Genomic DNA, 11,202 nt, shown 5'->3' on the forward strand with positions numbered 1-11,202 from the left:
ACATGTTATGAAAACATTGGATTTGCTAGCTATACTATAAAGTCTGCCAGCCCTGAAGGAGAACACACACACACACACACACACACACACACACACACACCAGTCTGTGGGAAACTCAGTTTCAGTAACTTATACCTATCATTAAACCACATCCATGTAACTTGGGGCACGTGGAGTAAGGAAAAGGGCTCTTTTTCTATCTGCCTGGCAGTTGAAGGTCCCAAGCAGCCTCAGTAAACTGAGAGATGAAGCAGAGTGATTTGCCAAGACTACCTTGTGACTCAGGCAAATCCCAGAATAGAAATGGGAGACTCTGTTTTGATCTTACCACAATAATGTAGGGAGGGGAAAATAACACTACTAAATGTGCTTTATAGACTTTATCATAGTAGAAAGCTGATTCTAATTAGAAGTGATTGGACTCTGAGATACCTTAAAAGAAAGAGGTTTATTTTTGTGTGTGTATCTGTGTCCACAGGAAAGCTCCAGGCCCTCTAGAACAGAGGTCACAGGCAGTTGGGGACCATGGCTTGTGGCTGATATGGGCACTGAGAACTTAATTGAGGTCCTCTGGAAGAGCAGCCAGTACTCCTGACCTCTGAACCACCTCTCCAACTCACCTGAGGTGCTTTTAAAAAACACGCCGGGGCTGAGAGATGACTCAGTAGTTAGGATCACTTGTTCTTGCAGAAGTCCCAGGTTTAGTTACCAGCACTTAGCTCAAAGCCAACTGTATCCAGTTCAAGAGGATCCAGTGCCCTCTTCTGACCTCCATAGGTACCAGACATTCAGCTGGTGCACATCATACATGTTGACAAAACACTCAGACAGATAAATGCCCCCAAAAATAATTTGCATGTGTGTGGGGGTGGTATCTCATGAGTATGTGGCATGTGCCCATGTGTAGATATGGAAGCCAGAGCAGGATGTCCAGTGTCTCACTGCCCTGAAACAGGGTTTCTTACTGAACCAGAGCAGGGCTATTTTTTTCCCTTGAACCAGTATAGAGACAGGCTGGTACATGTCAGTCAGCACCTGCATCCTTCTCAGAGTGTCTGTCTGCCATGCCCATGTGTAGATGCCAATATTTCACCATCAGAAACCCCAGGAGATCTGTCACCCTCTTCAATCTTCCATAGGCACCAGGACTCACATGCACATACTTCTTAGACACACACACACCATAATTAAAAACGAATCTTAAAAACCACGCAATAGGACTAGAGAGATGGCTCAGAGGTTAAGAGCACTGGTTGCTCTTCCAGAGGTCCTGAGTTCAATTCCCAGCAACCACATGGTGGCTCACAACCATCCATAATGAGATCTTGTGCCCTCTTCTGGAGTGCAGGCAGAACATTATATACATAATAAATAAAAATTTTATTAAAAAGACCATAACAATGTGGGACCAGGTATGTAACTCAGTGGCAGAGTGATTACCTAGCCTGCATAGGACCCTGGGTTCCATCCCCAAGACTGAAAAAAAACAAAACAAAACTATGTATTAAGTATACATAAAATGGAAGTCCTTATTTTTCAAAAAAACAGCCTTGGGGTTTGTATCTTTTGGCTAAAATATTATTTCCTTAACAAGCTTCACAAAACTTTCGCCTACACTTGGTTTTTTGTTTTATTTTCTGAGACAGGGTTTCTCTGTGTAGCCCTGGCTGCCCTGGAACTCACTCTGTAGGCCAGGCTGGCTTTGAACTGAGAGAACTTGCCTCTGCCTCCCAAAGGAGTACACCACTATGCCTAGCATAACCTGTACATTTTGCATATTCCAAAATATTTTTATCACAATCTCAAGGGCAATTTTGATAGCACACCATGTGAATGGACTAGCTGGAGTCATCCTATCTATCTCACTCTAAAGAGCTTCACTGACACCTTGGCCTGATTTTGCTGAAAAAAAAAAACTTTAAAAAAAGCCTTATGCCTTTCTTATTGCAGCTCCACTGGTACATTTGGTCATCAGAATGAACTGGCAGCACTTCTTGGGAAGTGTTCTGGAGGCTACTTCTTGACATTATAACATGGTTTTGTCTCTAGGTTGGCACTCATACAATACAAAACCAGGAGTCTGTTCTTGGAGGTGTTTGATAAAAATTTACTGTTGTCTTCAAAGGACAAACAATCTAAAATATTTGACTAGTATGATATCATAGTATTATGGCAGTAATATTTTCTGAAGGAATTGGAAATCTGGAATAACAGGACATAAAATAGCCTTAATGCACCACCACATGAAGAAAAATTCAAATGTGCATGATGGGAAAAAGATCAGTCATGATGACAGATGTGTCTGTGAACTAAGCCTGGTTTCCTTAAGCTAGGCATCAGACCTATTAGGATGTTCATCTAAAGGACCCAGAAACCCTTTATGTTGCATATTTATAGACAGGGTCTCAGGCTGACCTTGAACAACTGATCCTCCTGTTTCCACCTCTCAACTATTGGATGACAGGCATGTGCCACCACACCTACCTACAAATCTTTTATTATTGAGGAAATAAAACTAAATTGTGGTAATAAATTAGTATGGGGAGAAAAAAGATGACTAAGCTGAAAAAATTGTAGTCTCTCATATGTTTTCTAGACGGTGCTGTCTTTAAGACACAGCACTGAATACAGTCATACAAAATGTGTCAGTTAGGGAGGACAGCATTTGGGGGTATGTGTTTGGTTTTGAGACAGGATCTTTGTATATAGCTCTGGCTGTCCTGGAACACATGTTGACCAGGCTGGCTTTGAACTCACAGAGATCTGCTTGCCTCTGACTCCCAAGTGCTGGGGTTAAAGGTGTATGTCCCCACACCAGCAATTTTTGAAAAAGAAAAATTAAGATACAACAACACGTTGTGGCACTGCCAGAACTCTGTCCCCTAGAAGAGCAGCAAACTGTTCGTACTGAGCTTCCTCTTCAGCCTCCACCCCAGACCTTTCATTAATGTTTAAAATGAAGGAGAAGAGTACTGTGTAAGGAAATGGAGTATAGGCAGCCTTTGTAGAACAGAACTTTTAAAGGGGAAGTAATAAAACAGCTAAGAAGTCTTGTTGATCACAAGTTACTTTCAGAAATAGAACATCCCACAGTGGAATTGAGAAGACACAGAATTTGGAATCATTACATCACTGATCTTGAGAAATAAAGAGACCAGTAATTTCCTGAATAAAAGTGGGGTTTGGTTTTGAGCCAGATTCATAAAATACAGCTTTTGCCTGATTCTTTAATTCCAGCACTCAAAGGCAGAGGCAGGCACATCTCTGAGTTTGAGGTCAGCCTGGTCTACAGAATGAGTTCCAGGACAGCCAAGGCTACACAGAAAAACTCTGTCTTGAAAAAAACAAACCAAAAAAAAAAAAGTAAGAAAGAAAAGAAAGTAAGGAGGGAAGAAACGAAGAAAAAAATCATATAGCTTTCCTATTTATGAAAACATACTCTTCAGGGTCATAGGGAGGAGACCAGAGACTGTAAACTTAGCTGTTCAACATGAGATAGTTGGTAAATATAGACTGTAGATATTTAGATTTTATTTGAGATAGGGTTTCTCTGAGTAGCCTTGGAGACTTTCCAGGAACTCACTCTGTAGTCAAGGTTGGCCTCGAACTCCTGGGGATTCACTTGCCTCTGCCTTCCGAGTGCTGGGATTTAAGGTGTATGCCACCACTGCCCAGCTAGATTTTATTATTTTTAAGTTATGTGTTTGTGTGTTTGGGGGGAAGGAGTACAGCTCCAGAAGATGTCAGATCCTCTGGAGCTAGAGTTACAGGTGATCATGAGCTCATGATATAATGCTAGGGACCGAACTCAGTTCCTCTACAAGAGCAGTACATATTCATAACTGCTGAGCCATCTCTCTACCACCTAAGTATTTAAGACAAATAAATTTAGTAATAGTTACGCTATTCTTGGAAAAAGAGCTAAAATTTCCAATCTTAGTAAACTAGAGGTCTGTTTAATACTTGCTAGCTGGAGAAATGGCTTATGAGTTAAGAGCAGTGACTGCTTTGTAACTAGTCCTGTGAAATCCAAAACCCTCTTCTGGCCTCTCTTGCACCAGGAACGCACATAGTATGTAGACACATGCAGAAAAACATCTATACACATAAAGTAATACAAAACAAAATTTGCTGAATCCTAGCATGAGCATAGCACTTACATAGAAATATATCAAATATTTTTATGAGCATCAACTTTGAAAAGATTCTGTGTTTTACTAATTGTGATACTGTTAAAAACATAGGTACAGCTGAATTGGAGGTAATGCACACCTTTAAACTCAGCATTTGGGAGGCAGAGGCAGGCGGATCTCTGTGAATTCAAGGCCAGCCTGGTCTACATAGTGAGTTCCAAGACAGCTGGAGTGATGCAGAGAGAGAACCTGTATCAACAATAATTTGGGATAACAGCAAGGTAGCCCAGAAGATTGAATGAAAATGAGGACACGGCCACTCCTAGTTATGATTGGGGAGAAGGTTTTATTTTAGATATGTGGGAAAGTACAACCAAAAGCATCTGGAAGGGTCCAAACTGAACAGGCCCATGAGGAGGGACAAACATAGGACCTGTTTACATATAGGAAACTACTGGAATCCAGGCACAGTAGCAAATGCCTGTAATTGCAGCATTAAGTCTGGGGCAAGAGAATCCCTGGGTTTGAGGCTGCCTTGGGCTACATAATGAGATGCTATCCAAAAATAAAAAAGAGAGGGGCAGCAAGGGAAAGAAACTGGCAAGGTGACCCAGTGGATAAGAATCTTGCAAACTTGAGGACCTGAGTTAGAGTCCCAGCAGGAGGCCTGGGGAGGACATTGGGTATCTTCCTCTTTCGCAATTCAACAGCTCTAATTTCCCTTAGTGTTTGGCAGCAGGAAGTGGCAACCTCTTGTGATGGTCCTCACACAGGCTTCAGGCATGGCTTCCTTAGTCCTTGGCTGTGGCAGCCTTACAGCTCTAATCCTGGGGTCTGAGACTCCCTGGAATTCTAGAGACTAAAGCCTACCTGCGGTGTTTCCCTGCCCCACCTCTTCATTTGGGTCCTCTTACACACTGAGTAAGCACTCTATTGTTAATCTCCAGCACCTTCTTTTTCACTTTTGTTTTTTTTTGTTTTTTTGGTTCTTTTTCGAGGCAGGATTTCTCTGTGGCTTTGGAGGCCTTTTTCACTTTCTTGATAGTCCTTTTGTGTACAAAAATTTTAAATCTTCCTGTATCTCAGTGCTGTTTTAAGTGATCTTACTACTTGTAGAAAACTAGTAGTTCACAGATCTATTTATTTTTGGACTCCTAGTTTTACTCATTGAGGTACACACCTCCTCTATCACAGTACCATACAATTTTATGTAACTTTATAAATGTTCTTCCTTATTAACACTTACCTTTTTTTTTTAATGACTCTCACTGTGTCACTCAGGCTGGCCTCAAACTTCCAATCCTAGGCTTCAAGGGATCCTCCTGCCTCAGCTTCCAAAATAGCTGGATTTATAGGTGCATGCCGCTGTATCTGGCTCACTTTTATTATTCCAAATATGCTTGTGATTTTAGCACATTGTATACAGTGATCAGTATTGTGTGTTCTCCTTTTCACTTTTGTGAGCTCATTAACTCAAAGAGCATTGTTGCCATTTCAAGTAGTCAAGAGTGTTTGTCCTACTGCCTAACTTCTATGGTTGACTTATTACTTCATCTTTTGTTTTTTAGTATATGAGAAAGCCTAGTCCCATGTTAGGCGGTCTGTACACAAACTCCTTAGCTATCGCCTCCCCCGGGTGTCAGAGAGTGCTAGCTGCTGCTTTGGATCAACCTCACAGAAACCTGAACTGCTCCCTTTGTTTCAATCAGACAACAGTTCTTGCCAGATGTGGACAGAGGGCCTGATAAGAAAAGCTCAGGAGTGGCAGTGACTGTGCCCTATGTTTTGTAGTAAATTGCAACGTTTTTTTCTCCCTCCTTTTTTGTTTGTAGAGATTTTTTATGTGTATTGGGTTGGGTTTTTCTGTTTGTTTGTTTCTTTGTTTGTTTGGGGAGTGGTTTCTCTGTGTAGCCCTGACTGTCCTAGAACTCACTATGTAGACCAGGATGGTCTCCAACTCAGAAATCTGCCTGCCTCTGCCTCACAAGTGGTGGGATTAAAGCCTTGGGCCACCACTGCCTCACTTGTAAGGTTTTTGTGTTGTTGTTTTTTGAAACAGTATCTTTTGTAGCCATGCTAGACACAAACGGTACTGTATAGCTGATGATGAATTCCTGAACCTCCTCCCTCCATCCCTCAATGCTGAGATTACAGGCATGTGCCACCATGCCTAGCTTTTTGTTTGGAAATAGACCAGGATAGCCTAGAACTTGCAATAAACTTCCTGTCTTGCATTTCCAAGTTCTGGAATACGCACATGAACACCTCCGCCTGAGATCCATTACTGATTGAGAAAACTTGTCTTTTGAATCTCTCTCAGGCGGCCAGCTGTTTCCATATCTAGTCTCCCCTGTGTTTACAGGGGTGCTCTCAGACAATCTAGGCCCTGTTGAAGGTACCCAGTTGTGGTGATATATTGTTTATGATTTAATAAACCACTGGAGGTCAAAATGCAAAGCTATCCACATCAATAGAGTCAAGCAGCCATACTAGCTAGCCACAGGGGCCAGGCAGTGGTGATAGACACCTTTAATCCTAGGACTCAGGAGACAGAAACAGATGGCTCTGTGTGAGTCTAAGACCACCCTGGGTTACACAAAAGTGCATCAGCCAAAAAGAATAACAGAGCTCACGCTCTTAATCCAAGAACTAGGGAGGTATCAAAGGAAGAAGCAAGGGTTTTGTGTAACAGACGGGGAGAGCATTGCACTCTGAGGATTCGTGGAGACAGGATCACCCATTTCAGTCTGACATAAAGGTGAGACCTACTGGCCTGGCTGCTTTGCTTTTCTTATCTTCAGCTTGAACACTGATATCTGTCTTTGGGTTTTTATTATTTATGTTACACCTAGTGACCTCAGTGCTAATAAAAACAGCCTTCATCCCCACCTGTTGCTGACTTGGTGGGTCCAGCCACCAATCAGCACCAGGGTGAATAAAATCCATGAAGGCAGCAAGGGCTAGACTTTACTTCTGAGAGGAAAAAAAAAAGAAACACAGATGCTTTCTGATGGTAACTTTATCTTTATTTTATCTTGAAAAAAATTTCTCTCTGTGACACCTCTCTTGCTGTTTTACAGTTTTGTAATTAGCCCTGGATCTCTCCTTCCAAAACTCTATTCAGCAGCTTCTCCCTAATTAGCTACATCCTTTTCTTCTTCTTCTTCTTCTTCTTCTTCTTCTTCTTCTTCTTCTTCTTCTTCTTCTTCTTCTTCTTCTTCTTCTTCCTCCTCTCTCTCTCTCTCTCTCTCTCTCTCTCTGCTACTATCTTTTGCTATCTGTTTCTTTTTGCATCACCGCTGCTGCCTCTGCTCTCTGCTTCCTGCTCTCTCATAGCCAAAACTCTGGACAATTATATGTTTCATTTATCAGGGCCTGACCCATACTCATAACACGTGTTAAGTCACATAGTTTCTCTCAGGCTAGGAATGTTACATTGACCCATGCACATATTTCTTGGTGAGGGTTCCCAGACAGAAAATGACATTGGAAATCAAGACTTAACAATAACAATTAATTAGCTGAAAGTTGAGTGGTAGTGAGGACATGCAGACTAAAGTTGCTTCAAGCTCTGGCCTTGAATCAGGAAAACAATACCTGGGAAAAATGACCTTGTGTATTTAGCTCTAGGAGCAACCAGCTTGCTTTGAATCTGCTTTGAAGTCTAAAGTTAGCTTGTCTGTGTAAAAGGCTGTCTTTGTGACTCAGAATCCTATGTCAGTCTGAGTAATCCTCGTATTATTTCTGTTCATCAAACTTATACAGCCTAAGCATAAACCATCATTCTGACCATCCACAGCTATGTGTGTCCAATAAGTGTAAAACACACCTCCAAAGGGCTGTGGAAAGAACCCACAGCTGTTCTTATTAGGGAGGCAGAGCAGTGACACCAGAGAAAGTTACAGAACAACCAGCCATCCAGTCAATAACCCCGTGGCTCTGCTAAATAGGGCTCCCCAATAATGTCTGGTGAGTCAGCTTTACCAAGTAGGACTCCCCAAAAGAAAGAAAAAAAGATTGATGTTTTTAAAAAAGATTACATGAAGATTAAGTGATGACTGAAGCTTGAACAGACGTGGTTTCAGATTTATCTCTTGTGTGCTACTGTTGCCACATGAAGAAGCCACTTCTACTTTGGTTTTATGAGACAGGACCTCTCGTCAGTTTAGGCTGGACTGGATCCACTTGTCTCTGCCTCACGAGCACTGCACCCCTAAGCAGTATAATGGTACACCCAGCCTTTTTTACTTGGGTTCCGGGGATCAAAGTCAGGTCACCATGCTTTCAAGGCAAGACCTTTACTGATAGAGCCATCTCCCCAGCCCTAATAGTTCTTGTCTTGGATGAATAATAATGGTTTGTTTGTTTGTTTTTTTCAGTGCTGGGGATTGAAAGAGGGTCCATGCACACATGCTATGTAAGCACTGGGCTAATTTTTCTTTCTTTTAATTTTCATTGTTTGGTTTATATTGTTTGAATTTATTTTGTTTTGAAACAGGGTCTCACTATGTACCCTCTCTTGACTTGGAGGTTACTATGTAGATCAAGTTGGCCTTGAACTCATAGGAATCTGCCAGCCACAGCCTCCTAAAAGCTGGGATTAAAGGCATGTGCTACCATGCTTAGCTTTATACTTAGTTTATTTATGTTATTTATTTATTTACTTACTTGGGTTTGTTGTTGTTGTTGTTGTGAGACAGGGTTTCTCTGTGTAGTCCCTGGCTGTCCTGGAACTTTCTCTGTAGGCTGGCCGTGAACTCAGCATCCACCTACTTACCTCTGCCTCCCCAAGTGCTGGGATCAAAGGCATGCACCACCACAGCCCAGCCTATTTATTGTATTTGATATGAGTGTTTTGCCTTACATGTATGTCTATGCACTGTTTACATGCCTGGTGTCCACGGAGGCCAGAAGAGGATACCAGACTCCTGGAACAAGAGCCAAGGACAGCTGTTAGTCTTCACTTGGGTGTTCTTAACGGAACCTGGGTCCCTTACAAGAACAGCGAGTACTCTTAACTGCTGAGCCATCTCTCAAGCCCTGGCTTCATTATATAACTTCCAAGAGTACATACTCAAGATTATAATTTTTCCATGTCTCCCATGCTTGCCTCCCTTCCTCTTCCCCTTTCTCTCAATGTAACTTCCTAACTGGGTTAGTGTGATAGCTCAGTGAATATTTCTAGGCAACCATGAGTCATGACCCAATATCACACTTCATATACAGTTCTTTTAAAGAATCACAATGTATTGGATACTCATTCCACAGATTTTTATTGAGTCCTGAATGAATTGTTGACCCTGGGCCTGGCATCTGAAGATGAGACAGACCCAGTCCTGCCTCACAGACAGTACAAGTCAGGAGAGGCAGTGGTTATTCCTGTACCTGGTGCTACTTTCTAAAGGTTAGGACCATAGGTGCTAGTAGAGACCTGTGAAACCAGAAGATGTCAGAGTTCAGTGACCTCTGAACAGTCCAGGTTGTATTTGATAGATAACGGGAGTCTGTGTTGTGTTTTTTGTTGTTGGATTTTTTTGTTTATTTTTGTTGGTGGTGGGTTTTTTGTTTGTCTCTTTCCTTCTTCTTCTTCTTCTTCTTCTTCTTCTTCTTCTTCTTCTTCTTCTTCTTTTCTTATTTCTTATTTCTTATTTCTTCTTTATTGTTTTGGAGGCTGTAGGTCCAGCCCAGCCTCGAACTCACAGAGATCCGCCTGCCTCTGCCTCCCAAGTGCTGGGATTAAAGGCGTGAGCCACCACCACCTGGCGTTTTTTGCTTTTCAAGACAGGGTTTCTCTGTGTAACCCTGGCTGTCCTGGAACTCACTCAGTAGACCAGGCTGTCTTCTGCCTCTAGTGCTGGGATTAAAGGTATGTACCACCACCACCTAGCAGGAGGTTTTGTTTTTGTTTTTGTTTTTGTTTTGTTTTGTTTTTCTGAGACAGAGTTTCTCTATATTGTTTTGAAGGCTGTCCTGGAACTTGCTCTGTAGACCAGGCTGGTCTCAAACTCACAGAGATCCACCTGTCTCTACTAAAAAAATTGGAATGATACAAAGATTAGTATGGCCCCAGACCAAGGAAGACAAGCAAATTCATGAAGCATCCCATATTTTTTAAAAAAACAAACAAACATAAAAATGAAGAGATTAGCCAGGCGTTGGTGGCGCATGCCTTTAATCCCAGCACTCGGGAGGCAGAGGCAAGTGGATCTCTGTGAGTTCGAGGCCAGGCTGGACCGACAGCCTCCAAAACAGAGAAACCCTGTCTCGTAAATTAAAAATTAAAAAAAATAAAAAAATAAAAAATGAAGAGATTAGTACACTGAACTGCCAGGTACCTGTCAGTTATCTTGTGAACTGCCAGGTACCTGTCAGTCATCTTGTGAGACCACAGATGCAGGGCCAGGTGGGGTCCATCTGTGCCTCTACTCATCCCTTCTCTTCACCGGGTTACTCGGAAGCAGAGGTCACCATTTTCATCAAGTTCTTGTCTTCTGCTTATTCTTGATGCTATTTCCTTTGGGTACTGAAAGTGTGCTTATCTTTATTGCTTTTGGAAGTTTTATCATACCTAACATTCTCTTCTGTGTGTCTGGGGGTGCACGTGTGCCTTTCTGTATGTGTGCCTGCATGTTCGTGCGTGTACCTGTGTGTGTGTGTGTATGTATACATGCCTGAGTTTATGTATGCCACACGCATGCAGGTACCTGTGGAGGCCATAAGCTGGTATGGAATTCCCTATAACCAGAGTTACAGCTGCTTATAAGCCAGCTGACATGGGTGCTGGAAACCAAATTCAGGTCTTCTGAAAGAACAGCAAGTGCTTTATCCTTCAAGCCATTTCTTCAGGCCTCATTACTTTCTTTGTCTGTCCCATCTGAGTCACATGAACCTACTACACACCACTTTGTCCCACTTTGCTTACCAGATCTTCCATGTTTTCACTACAGCACAGAGGTTCAGGATTGGAACAGTTTATTGTTCTGGGGATTGAACAGGGCCTCAGCCTCATGCTTCCTAACAAGCGTTCTATCAGTTGAACTACTTTCCCAACCCCTTAGTAAATGCTGAT

The 11,202-nt window shown here is 42.2% G+C and overlaps 1 pseudogene; it reads left to right on the plus strand.

Moving 5' to 3' along the window:
* The first annotated feature begins 10,144 nt into the window (after window positions 1–10,144).
* On the plus strand, window positions 10,145–10,245 carry LOC121141068 (annotated as a pseudogene).
* The last annotated feature ends 957 nt before the right edge of the window (window positions 10,246–11,202 follow it).

This window comes from Mesocricetus auratus, unplaced genomic scaffold (assembly GCF_017639785.1).
Source record: "Mesocricetus auratus isolate SY011 unplaced genomic scaffold, BCM_Maur_2.0 Super-Scaffold_100006, whole genome shotgun sequence".
Classification (NCBI taxonomy): Eukaryota; Metazoa; Chordata; class Mammalia; order Rodentia; family Cricetidae; genus Mesocricetus; species Mesocricetus auratus.